This window comes from Stenella coeruleoalba, assembly GCF_951394435.1.
Source record: "Stenella coeruleoalba genome assembly, chromosome: 4".
Lineage (NCBI taxonomy): Eukaryota > Metazoa > Chordata > Mammalia > Artiodactyla > Delphinidae > Stenella > Stenella coeruleoalba.
This window is the reverse complement of record NC_137149.1, coordinates 46,939,110-46,960,755: the sequence shown is the minus strand read 5'-3', so window position 1 is coordinate 46,960,755 and position 21,646 is coordinate 46,939,110. Positions and strand designations below refer to the sequence as shown.

The 21,646-nt window shown below is 38.1% G+C and overlaps 1 protein-coding gene across 3 annotated transcripts in view; it reads right to left on the bottom strand.

Annotated features, from left to right (window-relative positions):
• SLIT2 (slit guidance ligand 2) overlaps positions 1-21,646 on the bottom strand; it is a 398,287-nt gene that overhangs the window by 270,873 nt on the left and 105,768 nt on the right. The window lies entirely within an intron of this gene.

The window sequence follows — 21,646 nt, the reverse complement described above, 5'->3', positions numbered from 1 at the left end:
AACAGCATTCTAATTTTTGGTGATGCCTATTTATACCCATGAACATATTTTCTTGCTCTCATGGCCAGAACATGTCTCAGGCTTAAGATCTTTCAGGTAATACAGCAATGGATTCTAAGTTGCTTTCAAAACTGTAAAGCATATACATATGAAATTTGCCACCACCATTATAATTACTAACAAGTGCCACAGCTTGGTCCAAGTTCATTAAATAATGGAAGATTTGAACTTTTGGCTAGGATTTACTGATCTCCTTACGTGGCTATATTCCAGCATTAACTTCCAATGGTTGCTTTCTAAAATACTATTAAGCTCTTTTTGGGGGGTTTGCTTTCATCCATTTATCAGCCCACAACTCTGAACCAATTACTGAAAAATATCCTTGGTGACACTCTGTCAGTATAACTATTAAGAGCTATCTGAAGATAGAGTCTTATGTCTTATTTTAAGTCAGCTTTACAGAAGTGTAATTTATGAGAAATAAAATTGATTTTAAATATACAATTCAAACAGTTTTAACAAATGTATGCAGTCCTGTAACCATTAAACCCATCATGATACAGAATTATTCCGTCACTCCAAAAAGTTCCTTCATGACCCTTTGCTGTCAATCCCTCCCTGGGCCCTTGACCACTGGCAACCACTGTTCTATTTCTATTTACTATAATTTTGCCTCTCCTAGAATATCATATAAATTATATCGCAGCGTAGAGTCTTTTAAGTCTAGCTTCTTTCACTTGGCATAAGGCTTTTGAGAGTTGTTATAGGTACCAATAGCTCAGTCCTTTTTTATTGCTGAGTAGTAGTATTCCATTGTGTATGGATACCACTATGTTTGTTAAACCACAGTAATAGCTGATAAACAATGAGTTCTTTTCTGCTGTTTGACTATTATTTCAAAAGCTACACTGAATATTTGCATGGGTGGGTTTTTTGATGAATCCTCAAGATGTTCTACAAAATACCGTGATGTTAGAGAGTTCCGCTTCTTCCTTATGAAGCTGTATAAGTTTTCTTTAGATTTCTTGGACTGGCTAGGATATTCTATACAATGTCAAGTAGGATTGGTCAGAGTGGACATACTTGCTTTGCTTCTGAACTGAGAGGAAAAGTATTTTACCATATTTGGAGGATGTTAACTATACGGTTTTTCAATGATGCCCTTTATCAGTTTGTAGATGTTCCCTTCTATCTCTAGTTTGCCAAGAGTTTTCATCATGAATGAGTGCTAAATGTTGCTGTTTTCTCTTTTTAAAAAATCTGTTAATATGTCAAATTGTAATGGCTGATTTTTCAAAATTTAAAGCAACGTTGTATTCCTGGGATAAAACCCACTTGGTCATAATGTATTACTTTTTATTTATCACTATATTAATTAAATTTTTTGAAAAGGAATTTTGCATATATGTTCATGAGTGATATTGGATTGCAGTTTTTTTTTAATGGAATTGTCTGATTTTATTATCATATGATGTTTCAGGAAAAAGTCTCTCCTTTACTATTTTCTGGAAAGGTCTATGTAGACTTGACATTATTTCTCCAATAAAAGTTGGTAGAATTTGCCAGTGAAGACATCTGGCTTTGGAGTTTTTTCTCTGATTTTGTCTGGTGGAGAGCTTTTCTTTTTTTCTTTTAATAGACTTTAGAACAGTTTTAGGTTCACAGCAAAACTGGACAGAAAGTACAGAGATTTCCCATATACTCCTTGCCTCACACACACAAGCACAGCCTTTAGTGTCACCTCATTCTATAAAACTCAAAAAAACATGAAAATCACACACTGATTTCATTTGTCTGACACACTCTTTTCCTTTGCTCTCAATCTAAGGTTCACCTCGAGGGCCTTAGTGGCCATGGATTGGTTTCTGCTCCCAATTCATTTATTCTCTGATGCAGAATACAGATACCTTGGCTTTTGTTCTCAAAGGGGAGAAATGGTGTCTACAGACATTGAAGCAATCAAGCTTGCATGGATCCCTACATGCTGTCAGCAATGTGTTGGAGATCTGGTCTTCCTTCTTGGACTTAAAACCCTCGGTAGTGAGGAACTCACTACCTCACAAGCAGCTGTTACATTTAAAGTGTTCCCACTGTTAGATCATTCTTCCGTGGGAGGACATGTAAGTTCAGAGAGGCTGAATAAGCAGTTTATGATCAGATTGCTATGTGCAATCAGCACCAAGATCCAGGTGATCTGATTCCAAGTGGCATGAGAGTTCTTTTATGGATCTCTTTTTATGGATCCCTTATTACAACTCTGCCTGATAGGAGAATAGGGCTCATGATTAGTTTATAATACTACAAACACCTCTTGCTTAATACATATAGCAGTAAATATTTCCAACCTTTTAGGCAAGTACATAACACTTGTACATTGTTAGAGGTTTTCTTCACTCCATTTAAAATTTCTGAATAGACACATTCACTTTCAGCGGACTTCTTCATATTTTATCTGAGAAACTATAAAGTATTCATATACTCACTGTATATTAAATTTTGATCACTTTTTTTTTTCCATTTGGGAATGATCTAGACATTTGAAGAACTAATTTCCTCAAGCAAAGACTTGGCATTTTATTCAAGGTTTGTTAATACGTTCTTTTGTTCCTTCCTATCTTTTTTTCTTTATTCAGGTATTTAATGTATATTTTTTGAGCAAGCGAGTACATCAGACACAGTATTGAATACTCCCTCCCCTTATGGAGCTTATGGTCAAGTGAAGAATAAAAATTTGTAAACATATAAGATCTCTTAAATTGGCTAAAAGGGAAGAAAATTATTTGGAGAGCATCTCACTCATGTTTTTAACTGTCATAAACACAGGCAGTAGAAAAACCTGATGCACAGGCAAGAGATTTTCAACGTTAAAAATCAAATGAAAATTTTGAAAATTGAATGATACACAAAAACTCCAAATTTTGGAGTCACACTTCCTACAACAAAATTATCTCACATTAAAAATTTGTAGACTAGTTGTTCTCAAAGAGCATTCCAGGGACCTCTGGAGGTCACTGAGATACTTCTCAGTGGGTCTCTTGAGGTCAAAACTATTGTCATAAAAATACTAAGAATTCTTGGCTTTTTCATTCTCAATCTTTCATGAGTGTACAGTGGAGTTTCCGCAAGGCTACCTGTTGTCTGATATCACAACAGTTTGAATACAGAAGTAGATAGAAGAATCCAGGTGTCTTCTAACAAGCCAGGCACTAAAGAGATTTACAAAAATTGAAAACAATGATGTTCTTCTCACTATTTTTTGTTTTGAAAAATACGTTCTTTTATAAATAAATGTTATTTATGTTAATACATAATGGTTTTATTATTTTTAAAAAATTTACAAAATAAACCTCTTAACATTTTCCATATTAATTTATATTATATGTATGTGTGTGTGTGTGTGTGTGTGTGTGTGTGTGTATATATATAAATATATATTCCATGTGATCATAAGCTCTTTGTGGTCCTCAATAAGTTCTAACAGTTTATAGGGACCCTGAGACCTTGAAGTTGGAAACAGTGATAGAGAATACAAAAAAAACCCAACATATCTGACCTTTTAATCCTTGTCAATTTCATATTTCTTCCTCAGAAATCTACAAAGTATAAAATGAAACTCTAAAATTAGACCCTTTTCAGGGTTAATATGCAGATGTTATTGTAATGACCAGGTCATTAAGAATATGAAAAATAAACTAAATCAACATATTAAAATATTTTTAAAGTATAAATATATTTTCAGGTCTCTATATACCAGGAAAAAGAAAACTGTTAAAAAATTTTAGGTAAAGCTGTTGTACACGTTGATTGTCATAGAATCTGCCTAGTTTAATTGTTCATCAATCTTTGGACGTTCTCTACCATCACATACAATGTGAGGCACCAGAACTTGAAGAACAAATCTCTTCTAAAGAACTGATGATGCCACTCTTGCTTCAACAATTATACAATGCCTGGATGTGTGTTCTACTATTAATCCACCTAAAATCTGAATGGAAAAAACATGATAAGCAACATAAAAATGCCACTTCTGACAGGGTCTTCCTTGGTTTCATGCCTCCTGAGCTAGTATGGTTAAGCAGAAGCAATCGAATACAAAGGTTAAAGTAAAAGAAACTGATCCAGTATGGAGTCAGATTTGTTCTTCCCGATTACACACTGAGTTTCTACAGTGGACTGGGCATTGTAATAGGCACTAGAGAAACAAGGATATGCCCTGTCCTCAAGGATCTTCCCTTGCGGTTTGCGAGGAAATGCCGTGTGACTGACAGAATCATGGTGATCCGGCCAGGTGTCAGGCCTGAGCCTCTGAGGTGGGAGAGCTGAGTTCAGGACATTGGACCCCCAGAGACCTCCTGGCCCCACGTGATATCAACTGGCGAGAGCTCTCCCAGAGATCTCCGACTCAACACTAAGACCCAGCTCCACTCAAGGACCAGCAGCCTCCACTGCTAGAAACCCCATGCCAAACAACTAGCCACACAGGAACACAACCCCACCCACTAGCAGAAAGGATGCCTAAAATCATAATAAGGTCACAGACACCCCAAAACACACCACCAAACACGGTCCTGTCCACCAGAAAGACAAGATCCAGCCTCATCCACCAGAACACAGGCACCAGTCCCCTCCACCAGGAAGCCTACAAAACCCACTGAATCAACCTTACCCACTGGGGTCAGACACCAAAAATAACAGGAACTACGAAGCTGAAGCTTGTGAAAAGGAGACCCAAAACACAGTAAGTTAAGCAAAGTGAGAAGACAGAGAAATACACAGCAGATGAAGGAGCAAGGTAAAAACCCAACAGACCAAACAAATGAAGAGGAAATAGGCAGTCTATCTGAAAAAGAGTTCAAAGTAATGATAGTAAAGATGATCCAAAATCTTGGAAATAGAATGAAGAAAATACAAGAAATGTTTAAGAAGATGCTATGAGGTTAGATATCAATTACAGGAAAAAAACTGTAAAAAATACAAACACATGGAGGGTAAACAATATGCTACTAAATAACCAAGAGATCACTGAAGAATTCAACGAGGGAATCAAAAAATACCTAGAAACAAATGACAATGAACACACCATGACCCAAAGCCTATGGGATGCAGCAAAAGCAGTTCTAAGTGGGAAGTATATAGCAATACAATACTACCTCAAGAAACAAGAAACATCTCAAATAAACAACCTAACCTTACACCTAAATCAATTAGAGAAAGAACAAAAAATAAAACCCAAAGCTGGCAGAAGGAAAGAAATCATAAAGATCGGATCAGAAATAAATGAAAAAGAAATGAAAACAACAGCAAATATCAATGAAACTCAAAGCTGGTTCTTTGAGAAGATAAACAAAATTGAAAAACCATTAGCCAGACTCATCAAGAAAAAAGGGAGAAGACTCAAATCAACAGAATTAGAAATTCAAAAGAAGTAACAACTGACACTGCAGAAATAGAAAGGATCATGAGAGATTACTACAAGCAACTGTATGCCAATAAAATGGACAACCTGGAAGAAATGGACAAATTTTTACAGAAGCATAACCTTCCAAGACTGAACCAGAAAGAAATAGAAAATTTAAACAGACCAATCACAAGCACTGATATTGAGACTGTGATTAAAAATCTTCCAACAAACAAAAGCCCAGGATCAGATGGCTTCACAGGCAAATTCCAGCAAACATTTAGAGAAGAGCTAACACCTATCCTTCTCAAACTCTTCCAAAATATAGCAGAGGGAGGAACACTCCCAAACTCATTCTACAAGGCCACCATCACCTGGATACCAAAACTAGAAAAAGATGTCACAAAAAAAGAAAACTACAGGTCAATACCACTGATTAACATAGATGCAAAAATCCTCAACAAAATACAAGCAAACAGAATCTAACAGCACATTAAATGGATCACACACCATGACCAAGTGGGGTTTAATCCCAGGAATGCAAGGATTCTTCAATATACACAAATCAATAAATGTGATACAGCATACGCATATTAACAAACTGGAGGAGAAAAACCATATGATAATCTCAACAGATGCAGAAAAAGCTTTTGACAAAATTCAACGCCCATTTATGATAAAAACCCTCCAGAAAGTAGGCATAGAAGGAACTTACCTCATCATAAAAAAGGCCATATATGACAAACCCACAGCCAACATCATCCTCAATGGTGAAAAACTGAAACCATTTTCACTAAGATCAGGAACGAGACAAGGTTGTGCACTCTTACCACTATTATTCAACATAGTTTTGGAGGTTTTAGCCACAGCAATCAGAGAAGAAAAAGAAATAAAAGGAATACAAATGGGAAAAGAAGGAAAGCTGTCACTGTTTTCAGATGACATGATACTATACATACAGAATCCTAAACATGCTACCAGAAAACTAGAGCTAATCAATGAATTTGGTAAAGTAGCAGGACACAAAATTAATGCACAGAAGTCTCTTGCATTCCTATACACTAATGATGAAAAATCCAAAAGAGAAATTAAAGAAACACTCCCATTTACCATTGCAACTAAAAATAACTAGGAATAAACCTACCTAAGGGGACAAAAGACCTGTATGCAGAAAACTATAAGACACTGATGAAAGAAATTAAAGATAATACAAACACATGGAGAGATATACCATGTTCTTGGATTGGAAGAATCAACATTGTGAAAATGATTATCCTACCCAAAGCAATCTACAGATTCAGTGCAATCCATATCAAATTACCAATCGCATTTTTCAAAGAACTAGAACAAAAAATTTTACAATTTGTACTGAAACACAAAAGACCCCGAATAGCCAAAGCAATCTTGCGAAAGAAAAACGGAGCTGGAGGAATCAGGCTCCTGGACTTCAGACTATACTACAAAGCTGAAGTAATCAAGCCAGTATGGTAGTGGCACAACAGAAATATAGATCAATGGAACAGGACAGAAAGCCCAGAGATAAACCCACACACATATGGTCACCTTACCTTTGATAAAGGAGGCAAGAATATACAATGGAGGAAAGACAGCATCTTCAATAAGTGGTGCTGGGAAAACTGGACAGCTACATGTAAAAGAATGAAATTAGAACACTCCCTAACATCATACACAAAAATAAACTCAAAATGGTTTAAAGACCTAAATGTAAGGCCAGACACTGTAAAACTCTTAAGATGAAAACACAGGCAGTACACTCTATGACATAAATCACAGCAAGATCCTTTCTGAAATGGAAATAAAAACAAAAGTAAACAAATGGGACCTAATGAAACGTAAAAGCTTTTACACAGCAAAGGAAACCATAAACAAGATGAAAAGACAACTCTCAGAATGGGGGAAAATATTTTCAAATGAAGCAAGTGACAAAGGATTAATCTCTAAAATTTACAAGCAGCTCATGCAGCTCAATATCAAAAAAACAAACAACCCAATCCAAAAATGGGCAGAAGACCTAAATAGACATTTCTCCAAAGAAGATATACAGATTGCCAGCAAACACATGAAAGGATGCTCAACATCATTAATCATTAGAGAAATGCAAATCAAAACTACAATGAGATATCATCTCACACAGGTCAGAATGGCCAGGATCAAAAAATCTAGAAACAATAAATGCTGGAGAGGGTGTGGAGAAAAGGGAACATTCTTGCACTGTTGGTGGGAATGTAAATTGATACAGCCACTATGGAGAGCAGTATGGAGGTTCCTTAAAAACCTAAAAATAGAACTACCATATGACCCAGCAATCCCACTACTGGGCATATACCCTGAGAAAACAATAATTCAGAAAGAGTCATGTACCAAAATGTTCACTGTAGCTCTATTTACAATAGCCAGGACATGGAAACAACCTAAGTGTCCATCGACAGATGAATGGATAAAGAAGATGTGGCACATATATACAATGGAATATTACTCAGCCATAAAAAGAAATGAAATTCAGTTATTTGTAGTGAGGTGGATGGACCTAGAGTCTGTTATACAAAGTGAAGTAAGTCAGAAAGAGAAAAACAAATACCGCATGCTAACACATATATATGGAATCTAAGAAAAAAAAAAAAAGAAAGGTCATGAAGAACCTAGGGGTAAGATGGGAATAAAGACACAGACCTACTAGAGAATGGACTTGAGGATATGGGGAGGGGGGAGGGTAAGCTGTGACAAAGTGAGAGAGTGGCATGGACATATATACACTACCAAACGTAAAATAGATAGCAAGTGGGAAACAGCCGCATAGCACAGGGAGATCAGCTCAGTGGTTTGTGACCACCTAGAGGGGTGGGATAGGGAGGGTGGGAGGGAGGGAGACACAAGAGGGAAGAGATTATGGGAACATATGTATATGTATAACTGATTCACTTTGTTATAAAGCAGAAACTTACACACCATTGTAAAGCAATTATACTCTAATAAAGATGTTAAAAAAAAAAATGCCAGCTGCCCAAGCTAAAATTTTTAGAAATCACACTAATTTTATCTAATTGTTTAATACCCACTCATACACATACACATTAGCCCTGTAATGACTGTTTCTCCATGTTTCATCACTCCATTCTCCCTAACTAGAACATCAATGATGCTGTAAGAAAAAAAGAAAGAGCAATAGAAAAAAATGCTAAATCTCACATTTGACAACACCATATTGATGTCTGAAGTGTTAGCAGATTTCAACTCCGTGGCTTACTGACACTTAGGATATTTAGAGTTGGCAGAAAAGTCATCAATGTAGGGAGTAAACATAAACTCTGAGTTTATACTGTCACAGCTAGGAAACCATAAACAGTATCTTCCAAGGTACTAATATATGAAGATTCGGTAACAATTGAAGTTATGTTTCCTATTTACTGTCTGTAGAAGGAACAGGAAAATAAGGGATGGAGATGCAAAGGACAAGGGGGAGGGGAAGAAAGGGAAGGAAAGGGAGAGAGGAGAGAGGGGGAAAGAGTAAAGAATGAAACAGTGGAAGGCAGGGCAGGAAGGGAGCCATAGGGATGGAAGAGGAGTCCTCAGTTAGCAAAAGACTCCATTTATCAGCTGGAGGGGCAGCAGGAAATGACTGACTCTTAGGTAAGAAAAAGGACTGAACTGCCTAAGAAGAGGCTACTTCAGTGCTAAAGAACAGAGAAATGGCAACGCAGATAAAAAGTCCAATTACAATGAGTAGTTAGGGTAAAATTGAAAGCAACAGATTAAAGCACAATTTTACCCATTTCTTCTGTAAGCAATTTTTCTCTTCACACAGATTATAAGCAAGTTAGGAAAGTAAATGTTGCTGAAGGCAACTGCATGCCTGTGAGGCACAAGTAAGGTATGCGTCACTGATGTCCTCTTACCTCAAGGGGCTTAGTGGCCAGAGGGGAAGATAGTCAGGGCCATGAGGGTGGTAATAAAGGCTTCTTGAGCCACTTTCCTGTACCTCTCCTCTCCAAGTGAGATGGCTGGAATTGTTGATCTCTAAGTTCTATCATAGCTCAGAAATATATAACTATGATTTTCAGTAAGAGGCAACCAAAAGTAGAACTTTAGCTTCAATTTAAGAAGTGAAAACATTAACTAGCACAGAATGAAAACATGGACTTTGGCATTTTTCTCATAAGTATCAAAAGTATGCCAGAACAGACCTTTGCAGTGCTGGGCAATGACTGTTACCTTCCAAAGGGGCAGCTGCTTCCATTCAAATTTCCTCCTTCTTCTCACCTGTCTTGTCCAAACCTTTACCTTTTTTGCAAGAAAACATGAGCACTTTTTAAAAACTGGGCACTGTTATGAGTTGAATTGTGCCCTACTCCAATTCATTTGTTGAAGTCTAACGCTCAGGACTTCAGAATGTGACCTTATTTGGAAATAGGGTTGTCATAGATGTAATTAGTTAAGATGAGGTCATTAGGGTGGGCCCTAATCCAACATGACTAGTGTCCTTGTACAAAGGGGAAATTTGGACACATAGACATGCATAGAGGGAAGACAATACACGAAGAGATTCAGGGAGAAAACTGGCCATCTGTAAGCCAAGGAGAGAGGCCAGGAACAGATCCTTCTCTCACAGTACCCAGAAAGAACCAACTCTGCAGGCACCTTGGTCTCGGACTTCTGGTCTCCAGAACTGTGAGGTAATAAATTTCTCTTGTTTAATCCACTCAGTTTGTGGTACTCTGATACTCAGCCCTAACAAACCAACAGAAGTACTTTCAAAGTACTTGCTGCCCATTATTCTAAGCACCCTGTCTATATCACTATATATAATCCCCACTGTACCTTCACAAGGTACACATTTTAAAACCCACTTTTAAAATGAGGAAGCTGAGACACACAGAAGTGATGCTAAGAACTCACATTCCATAAGTGTCAGAGCCAAGATCCAGACTGAGGCAGCTTGCCTCTGGGTGCACAAGCTTAACCACCGTATCTACTGTTTCTCATAGAGGGGAGCAGTTCCTAAGAGTCAAACTCTGCCAGGTTTTGCTAATACTTCTTTCTTCTACTCGCTGCTCACTGTTTCCCCTGCCAAAAACCCTCTTGCCCCAGATGGTTCTAGCAGATCATTCCTTATCTCATAACCTTTCCTGGAATGGGCTGTGCATCTTCTATGTGTTACTCCAGAGAAACATTTACTATACGGTTTTATAAATTGCTATTCAAATGCTTGTTTCTCCCAGTAGATTTTGAGCCCCTGGAGGAACTGAATGCGGTCACCCTTGGCTAGTTTCATATCTGTGGCTCTTAGAATCAAACCTAGCACATCGAAAGAATTCAATACATATTTGTCAAATGAGTGAATTACCGTTAAAGGAAGCCCTAAGGAATTCTGTCAGAGCTAACTTTATTATACTCACACACATATACCCATGTGTATTACACATACATACATATTAGCTATTTTAAAGGATAGACAAGATTTTAGAATGAATGACACCAAGACTTTAATACTGGTTATTATTAAACTTATATTTGAAAAGGCAAGCACTTTAAAACTTTCCTTCAAAGAAATGGAACAGACTATTTATGAAACACTGCATACATTAATGAGTTAGGCATTTCAGACATGGGGGTTCATGTTACACATATTGGTAAAATGAAATCCAGGAGAGCTGATCCAATAGAAGTCAACAACAGAGTTAAACTCAATGGCAAAAAGTTTCTTGAGTGTGATAATAAAGGCAGAATAAGTTGATGTTTTTCTTCCAGCAAGGAACATTTGTTTCTATCTTTCAGAAAGCTGTCAAACTAATTTTTTTTGCGGTATGCAGGCCTCTCACTGTTGTGGCCTCTCCCATTGCGGAGCACAGGCTCTGAACGCGCAGGTTCAGCGGCCATGGCTCATGGGCCCAGCCGCTCCGCGGTATGTGGGATCTTCCCAGACCAGGGCACGAACCCGTGTCCCCTGCATTGTCAGGCGGACTCTCAACCACTGCGCCTCCAGGGAAGCCCTGTCAAACTAATTTTGATTATAAATTCCCTAGCAACTCTAAAATGCCACAGGGAGAGAGGTCAAAGACAGATGTGTTAGTTGAAAGAACTGACTTGAGATTAGAAATGCTGCTTAACATATAAATATAATGACATTTAGCATCCAACACCTATTACTTACAAGGAACTGAGTAGGAAATGGGGGAAAATAATATTTGTATATGTAAACACACTCCTACAATACATCCATTCATCTCTGGTGGTTTCTTTAAAGGCCACTTGTCCTCTCTTTTAGGTTTATAAAATATTTATCCCATTGTAGACACATTTAAAACAAAATGGTGTTTCATAATAAAAGAGATATAATCTAATAGATCTTTTCAAACTCTAGAGATAAATATTACTCAACATCAATATGCTTGCCTTCAATTTTGGTATTATAATGCTTGAATCTGTGAATGGCCTTAAATGTCTCCTTGTCCATGGTTTGTTTTATCCTATCCAGTATTTGCAGATGTGTAAAATTGAGAGAGCAAATATACCAGCAAGGATCATAAAAGTGGAAAGTATTCTTCCCCAGTGTGAAAGGCAAAATTTAGCAGGATCCATGCTATAGGACAGAGTAAAATATAAAAATTAGCAAAGACCGCTTACACTTACCAATAGAACAATGTTAACTTTGCAAGTTAGAGAATTCATATATAAATACAAATATATTTGTATATTTTATAGATAATAAAAGTAATTCCTTTAGGAGTCTAAAAAATGGTTATATTAAACTGTATTTCACCCTTTCCTCTTTGGGTTCCTTTTCCACTCTAATTTTTACAAAATTTAATGAGGTCTAAAAAGGATGTCCAGTAATCATTATAAAAATCACAAACTCTGAAAGCAGATAAACCCGAGTTTGAGGCCAAGTTCTGCCCTTTATGCGCCCTTTGACATCAAGGAAATTCCTCTCAAAATGTATTTCCCCTGTGTGTAGAATGGGAATAAGAATCACCTCATCCCCAGAACTGGTTTGAAGACTAAATGAAATTAGGCTTCAAAAGTATCTTGCATAGTGGGTGGTACATATGAACAGTTCCCCAAGGGTGTTAGATATTAAAAGACTCTAAATGTGGCTTAAGACCAAGACAGCCAGAACGCTTTAGCCCACTCAAAGGGACAGAGTGATGAGAACAGTGATTGAGAACTGGAATTTCTGTTTTTGCTAAAAATGTATGACACAGGATAGTTATTAATGAAACCTAAGAAGTGGTTAGCTATGTTTTATCAAGTTGTTCCTCATAATTAAAATAAGTAAATATGTAATCACCAGGCAATTTAAGAAAAAGACGGGCAAGTTAAGAAACCCTTACAATATTTCTGTGACTGAATCCATATATACGGAAAGTGGCCCCCAAACAACATCCACTGCCCATTGGTGGATGAAAAATGAAAAAATAATTTACTACACATCTCCTTTTGGTCAGGTACAAGGTTGGGTACCAATGAGAGTCTCACAGGATTTTGCAACCTCAGGTGAGTGTCAGGACAATAAACAACGATGCATGTCTGAGAAGGCATAAAGTGCCGTGGGAGACGGTCCAGGGAACCTGAAGGGGTTGGGGGCATCTTACAGAATCATTCTGGAAGCTCTTGAAGAAAATATGAGAGAGGACAGCAGAGATTCCCTTATGACACCTCCATGTGGATTACAGAAAAGTGTTACTTTCTCAATACAGTCACAGAAATGTATATTCTGCTGAAAAAAATGCTTTGCTCTTTTTCGTAAGTATACAAATGTGCGTGTGAATGTGAATGAGTGTGAGTGGGTGTGTGTGGCAGGTGATCTCTGAGTTCATGTGTGTACGTGTGTGTGTCTGAATGTCTACGTCAGTGTGTGTGGTGTGCGTGTGGCTATGTGATAGTGTGTATGTGGGTGAGTATGAGTATGTGTGAAAGGGAGGTCTCACTGACCTTGGAATGGTCCCCCTTAGATGGGTGCCTTGTGTGTTCTAGACCCCGCAAAACCATAAGTGGCAGCTCCAAGAGGTGAGCCAAAGAGAGGTGGGAAGAACAAACAAGAAACCATGTCATCCCCAAAATAACTGAAGATGGTCTTTGCTAGCGGTAGTGATTTGTTGAAAGGAAAGCAATATTACTTGAAAGGTATTTATGGAAGTGCTGCCTAGTGACTTGGTCACTAAGAGGATATTAAGGAGGTGGCGAGTTTAGGATAATAAATACCATTTATCAGGCATATGTTTTCACCAAATCTCCGAAATTTACCCGTGGGAATTGGGACTTCCTCCATGTTACAGGAAAATGTAGAAAGGTCGGTTGTCCAAGGTCACAACACTAATCAAACAAATGCTCGTAGTCACTGTCCCAGAGCTATTCACCAAGCTGAGAATTCAGGAAATGGAGGGTAGTTTGAGGGGAAAGAAAAGGAATGACCTCTCACTCCTGCCAAGTCTGAAATGCCCATGGCAGGTCTAAATGAAATTCTCTGGGTAAGCTGAAGATTTCAATCTTGGAGCCATCATCACACTCAGAGCCTAGAGTTAAAACTCCTGACTCAGCAAATCATGTTGCTGGTCCCAGGTATGTACACTATCATATAGATAAATTTGTGTCATGAATGCATAGAAGAGAAGCATTCAGGAAAACTGTACCCTAATAAGATGCTTATTTCTTCCCGTGTGTGTAACCTTATTTAATTAGAGTCATTGAGTACCTCAGGAATAATGAGAATTATTCGACCAGAAATGCAAGGAGAAAAAGGAATCTGTTTTAATTTTCAAAACAGAATTTTTGAGTCTACTCCAGCCTATTTTTGTGGAAAGAGAAAGGAGTTTTCTACATTTTGAAAGCTCTCTGTCACATACCAAGAATGAAACCTGGTCAACACAGATCATCTAGTTTTAGTTGCAGTTATGATATAAAGCCGTGGTTCTCAAACTTTGGCAAACATCACAATCACCAGGAGGGCTTGCTAAAACACAGCTTGCCGGGTCCCTCCCCTACATGTTCTGATTCAGGTTGGGGTCGGGGCTGGAGAATTTTCATTCCTAGCAATTTGTCATATGATGTGGTATTGCTAGTACACAGTACTCTGAGAATCATTCATGTAAGGAAAGTCCTCTCCCTCCCGGCCCCAGCCAATACAAAGTAGAAAGCCTTTCTTGGAAAGAAGAAGAACAGAGATTTGGAAGGGACATAACTAAGTTGAAAATGATACATGAGTCTGTAAGAAAATACCAAAGTTCTTCAGCCAAGAGAGTGGACTCTTAAAATACAGTCACTTCCAATATCCCCAGTTATGATGAGCAATAGGGACAGGCTGAGATTGGACTGGTGCTTTGCTTCCTTTTTACATCCAGCGTGATACAAAAGCAGTGAAGCAGGAAAGGGAGAGGGACAGGGAGGTCTCTACACAGATGCATCTGACATAGCTCCCTCATCTGGGTTTGCTGTGCATGAAACCCAATCATTCCTGTGTGCCTGGAAAAGATGAAATATGTCAAGAAGAAGGACAGGCAAAGAAGTGGTCAACCCCAAAATTCTAGAAATCAGGGGTTGGCACTTTTTTTAAATTGAGGTAAGTTTGGTTTATAACATTACACGTTTCATGTGTACAACATTATATTTCAACTTCTGTATACCCTGCAGTGTGCTCACCATCAAAGGTTTAATTTCCATCTGTCACCGTATAGTGGACCTCCTTCACCGATATCACCCTCCCCCTCAAGCCTCTTTCTCCTTTGGTAACCACTAATCTTTTCTCTGTATCTATGTGTTTGTTTTTGTTTTGTGTTGGTTGTTTTATTTTATAGTCCACATGAGTAAAATCATATGGTATTTGTCTTTCTCATCTGAGTCATTTCACTTAATACCCACAAGATCCATCCATGTTGTCACAAATGGCAGGATTTATCTTTTTTATGACTGAGTAGTATTCCATTGTGTGTATATGTATATATACATATACCACATCTTCTTTATCTATTCTTCTGTAGATACACATTTAGGTTGTTTCCATATCTTGGCTATTGTAAATAATGTTGGAAAGAACATAAACATAGAGGTGCATGTATCTTTTTGAATTAGTGATTTCATATTTTTCAAATAAATACCCAGAAGTGGAATATCTGGATCATATGGAAGTTCTATTCCTAATTTCTTTTTGAGAAATTGCCATACTGTTTTCCATAATGGTTACACCAATGTCCATTACCACCAGCAGTGTATAAGGGTTCTTTTTCTTCCACACCTTCTCCAACACTTCTTCTTGCCTTTTTGATAATAGTCATTATAAAGGGCATGAGGTGATAGATATCTCATTGTCATTTTGATTTGCATTTCCCCAATAATTACTGATGTTGAACATCCTTCCATGTGCCACACTGGCCATCTGATGCCTTCTTTGGAAAATGTCTATTCAAGTTCCAAGCCAATTTTTCAATTGAGTTGTTTGCTTTGTCATTGTTGAGTTGTATGAGTTCTTTATATTTTTTGGATATTAACCCCTTATTGGATATATGACTTGCAAATATCTTCACTGATTTGGTAGGCTGGCTTTTCATTTTGTTTTTCTGGGAAAGGCCTTATTTTTTCTTAGTACCTGAAGGATAACTTTGCTGGGTAGAGCTTTCTTGGCTGATAGCTTTTATCTTTCAGTATTTTGAGTATGTCATTCCACCCTCTCTTGGCCTATAGAGTTTCTGTTGAAAAATATGCGATAGCTTGATGGGGGCTCCTTGATAGGTCACTGTTTTTATTTCCTGTTTGCCTTTAAAATTCTTTCTTTGTCATTGACTTTTGACAATTTTAATATTATGTGTCTTGGAGAAGGTCTTTTTGCACTGAGGTAATTAGGTGCTCTCTTAGCTTCATGGACTTGTATAATCCAGTTCCTTCCTCAGGTTTGGGAAGTTCTCAGCTGTTATTTCTTTAAACAAACTCTCTGCTTCCTTCTCCCTCTCTTCTCATGCTGGGATACCCGTTATCCTTATGTTGCCTTTCCTGAGGGAGTCACATAGTTCTCATAAAATTTCTTCATTAAAAAAAAAAACTCAGTTCTCTCTCCTCTTCTACCTGAATCATTTCCATATTCCTATCTTCGAGCTCATTAATTCTCTCTTCCATATGATCTGCTCTATTTACAATGCTTTCTAATGCATTCTTCATCTCATTTATTGAACTCTTCAGCTCCAAACTTCTGTTTTGTTCTTTTTTAGAGTTCCAATCTTTTTGGTAGAATATTACTTCTGTTCATCAATTTTATTCCTGCACTCACTGAACTTCCTCTTTGTTTTCTTGTAGCTTGTTGAGTTTCTTCATGACAGCTGGTTTGAATTCTCTATCAGACTGCAATATTCCATGACTTTAAATGAGTTTGGTTCCTGGAGAATTGTCCTTATCACTTTGTGATACCATGTTATTGTGGTTTTTCATGAAGCTCGATGAGTTGGTCCTCTGCCGGCATATTTCAAGTAGCAAACAACTTTCTTATTTAGGTAAAGCTTTTACTTTGATTCTATCTATTCAACAGGTGGTTAATTTGAGGCCCTTCTTTTGTTTTTCAGTAGGTGGCACTATAGCACAAGTTTCTGAGCAGCCTCTGGTATATTTGAGAATCAGCATTTTCCACCCTCTACTACCTCTTACAGACATGCTGACAGTGCCTGCCTTGTCACTACTCATGCCTTTAGGGTCACAAGTGCCTTGCTGTTGCCTACTGCCAATGTCACCACCGTCACTGGCATTGATGCTGGGCCCACTGGGTGCCTCCCCCACAACAGCGGGTGGGGTAGGACGTGGGGAGCATCAGGATTGCAGGTGCTTCGTGGTTGCTGGGTTTGTGGTGCTGTTGCCCCAGGCAGGGGGACCAGTGTTATGGATGTTGCTGCAGCTGAAGGAACCGCCATCACTGATGTCTAGTTCCTTTATGCCATTGACGCTGCTGAGGCTGGGAAGTCAGAATCGTGTGCACTGGCTCCCCTGCTACTACTGGATTCTCTGGGGTTGCAGGTCAACCAGGGCTGGAGGGTCAGAACCATAGGCACCATCTCAGCTGTTCCCTCAGTTCTGCCTCCTCTCAGTGTTCCAGTCTACCCACCTTCAGATGTACAGATGCGAGGATCTCTCCAGCATTCTGGTGTATTGAGCAGAGGAGGCTTGGTTGAGATACGGATGTTTTATTAGTTGTAGACTGAGAGGGAGAGACAAAGAGAGCATCTCCTACTGGCATGATGCTGACCTTTCTCTAGGCAAACTTCTTCTGAAAAGGGCCAGTTAGTAAATGTTTTAGGCTTTGTGGGCCATGCAGTCTTTGTAGAAGCTACTAACCTACGCTGTTGTAGAACTAAAACAGACATAGACAATGCATAAATGGATCGGCGTGGCTGGATTTGGCCCTCAGGCAGCTGGATTTTGTCTGCCTGCCATAGTTTGCCAACCCTTGCTATAAACTACGGGGCTCTCAAAACCCAATAGCAACAGAACCTCCTTTCACAGCCTATATAAGCATTAGCAACCCCAAATGGCTGGCCCTTGGTGGACAAGAACACAAGATATTTGGGGACAATACAAGGCATTGTATCTAGACAATACCAGACAATACCTCTGACCCCAGAGGAAATCAATGACAACAAAGACAGCACACAGATCAGAAGCATCTTGCTCTCTTATTATGGGACATGGGGATTTAGCCCTTCTCTCAGCGCCATTTTGGGAAGAATACAGAAGGAGTGTGGACTCATTGAGAGAAGACACCTTCCTGACATGGAATAGGAACTTCAAATTGACTGAGGATTTAGTCAATTGCAATTGAATTCATCTGAAAGAGACCAATATAAACCAAAGATGGCTAAAATAACTTTGTTTAGCAAAGTTACTTTCTCTCTCCATCATTGTGGGCAGGATGTATTTATTGACAAATAAAATAGAACACCGGTTTTGTATATCTGAGTGTGATGTGTAAATATCCACTCCATTATAGAAGGAAAAAAGTCATTTCTGCCATCCTATAGGTTCACAGGGGACCTCCTAAAACTGGAGTCAGGATATAAAGTACTTCCTTAGAGCATATGATGTCAAAAGTAATTCCTTATATTTACTGCTCTCAAAGCCCCTGTCAAATTTTATCATGAGCATTTTTCACTTTTTTATATTCCTATCACTAGATCAAATGCATCAATTATAAGAATTACTTAAAAGGAGTTTTCCAGATCCCCAAAAAGACTCTGGGTACAGAGTAGGTGATTAAATTTTATGTTGAATTTATTTGAATTGATTTTTACTTGACTAGAATTGCTGTGAAACATCCTCATTAACTTGTTCTAGTGGCATATTTTGAGCACGACACTACAGAGAGATTGCTGTGGTTTACCACAAACACATATAATTATTTTCAATTAACTTTAAAAAAGCCAAAAATTGTGTTTAGAAATTTCTCTTTCCAGAAGGCTATTGAGAACTTTAATCTTAGTCTGTTAAGACTAGTTTTAGAAATTCTCTTGCATCTCTCCCTTCACACCACCCGTTGCCCCCTCTATCTTCTTCTATCTCATCATGCCATTTCAAAAATCAGAAAAATTGCCCGACAGAGCTGGATTATATAAGTGATTTCAGCTTAGCTAGAGTCCCATTAAAAGTTCCTCAGCTCCAAGAATCAGGTTTAGAGAACTACATAAAGCATGGACACAAAATCTATCAAGTAAGACTTCTTATTGCATACAACTATCAAGCTTTCAAGAATGGAAAAAAAAGAGAAAAAGTGAGAAAAAAGAGTAGCGCTTTCAGTCTTTCTTTGTAAACCAATCAGTCTTCAAAAGAAAACCAAGAGGAATGCTGTTCCAGGGCAGGCCCACTGAAATAATTTCCAAGCCTTATTACCCCTGTAAGAATGGGCTGAAAGGATCCAGCCTTAGGAAGCTTTGCCTGACAGATTCAGCCTGCTTTCTGGAGAGATAATGACTAGGTGCAGCAGTGACAAAGAGGCAACCATGCTTCAAGTTCATCCTTTCCTCATCCCAAACACTGATGGCAAAAGATAGGGGGCAATGGCAATGAACTTCTCAGAAGTCTTTCATGAACTGGGTTATTCGAGGCAAATAGAAAAAAATCAGGAGAAATAAATGCTACAATCTTTCACCCCAGAACAACTCTGAATCAAGTAACAGAGAAATAAAATGTGTAAATATAAACTTATTTTATTTGGAGTTATATGCTTATGTTTAGGATGTTTTTTGAGAGACCTAAAAATGTATCAAATGCCTCTTTGTTTGGTTTAAAATAAATAGGGCTAAATATCTGAATTCATTTCCTTAAGTTTCTTATTTCCATAAACTAGAGTTGAATACACCACTATACCATTTTATAAGAAGCTTTAAGGAAGTAAATGGTTCCCTGAATATATTTCACTTGCTACCTATGTCATCACCTGTTATTTTCTCTATCAGATTAACATTTTCATTAAGTATAGAGGAAAAACATTTCAATTACCTTCACCAAAAGAATAAAACACTTTCCACTTTGTGCCTTGGCATAGAGTAGGCACTCAATAAATATTTGCTGAAAGAGCAATTGGTAAGATAACATATTTTTGGATGTGATTTTGGGTTAAAATTTCTTGTTTTTAAAAAAATTTGAATGACTTATCTACTAGGAATTCATCTGAATTCAAAATGTAAAATGGCATTGCATGATCTAAATACAGCTTGTGAAATGCTACCTGGTTTTCTCCTCTTGCGTACAGGTCAGCTCAGTTCTTCTCTTATCCTATTTTTCCATTCTCTTCTTCAAATACTTACTGAGTTCCTATTTACTTTGTCAGGCGCATATACATGGAGTGGAAAATGATAGGAAAATTAACAGATATTATTTTGCTTGCACAGCATTTTCCCCCCAACTTCACATATGGCTGTGGTAGGACCATCAATTATAGTCCTCTCCACCCCTGGGCCACCAGAATGGTCACATGACCTAGACTTAACCGATCTTAACATTCTATTCTCCGCTGCATCTATGGGTTAAAGGGTAGAAATGTGGCCAAACAAGGCTAATCACATTTCTTCCAGGAACATTTGATAAGTGCATGTGGGAGCAGGAGAGGCTCCCTGACTCTGTCATAATGAAAAATCAAGTAAGAGCCACAAATAGCTATCTTTTACACAATGTGTTGAGAACCTAGTTCAGAATGGAGCAAAACAGAGGAAAGTAGAATAAAGAATGAGAGAAAAACAGGAGAGGGAAGAAGAACAGAAGAGGAGAGAGGGGAAGGGAGGGAGGATGGACAAGTCTGCGAGTGAGACTAGATACAGAGGATAACAATACGCGCATCATTTCAGCCTTTGTATCCAGACATGCCTGAAGCCAGCAAATCCCTGGACTTCCATGTTAAATGAATCAATGAATTATGGAATAAACTAGTTTAAATAATTTTCTGACACTTAAAACTCAGTGATACAGTCTTCAACCTCAAGATTAAGACACAGCTGCACATAGCTAGTTACAGGTATTTTGCCTTGTATTATAAAGGTTAAAATGTGATATTCCACAGGAAAATATAACCAACAGCTGATAGGCCCTCAGTCTGAAATGGGACAAAAGCTGTGGATGAAAGGCACAGGAGAGATGACAGAAAGAGCATTCCAAGTGGAGGGATAAATGTGAGCAAAAGGCATTGTGGTAGAGTGCTCATTCAATGACCCAATCCTCACTTGCATTTCCTCCTCCTTAGCCATCTTCCAGGAAGAGGCAGCCACGACACAGTGTTGTCTGATGAAATGTGAGTCAAGGACTACTGGATAGGGTTTCTACTTTACTTAAAAAAACAAAACAAAATGAAACAAAACAAAACAAAACACCATGAACCGGCACAGCCCTTTAACTATTGCTCCTTTACACTTAATGATTTTCCTTGCTGGAATATGGATGAAAAGTTGGAGGTACAGCAGCCACATTATGCATATGAGGTGATAATCATAAGGACAAAAGCCAACATACTAAAGATGGTGCAGCAAAGAGGCAGAAAGAGCCTGGGTTCCTTAGTCACTGCTGAGGATTTACACTAGCCCTGAACTGCCTACCTCTAGACTTTTCTTATATAAATACCAACAGTTGAAGACTCAGCAGTTGTATGCTGTGTTACATGAATCATTCTTAACTGAACTAGGGATGTCAGAAATTACAGAACATATATGAGAAAAAATTAGAGCTGATATCCAGCAGTTAAACACTTATAGGATGTACAAATGTATGTTCTGAATA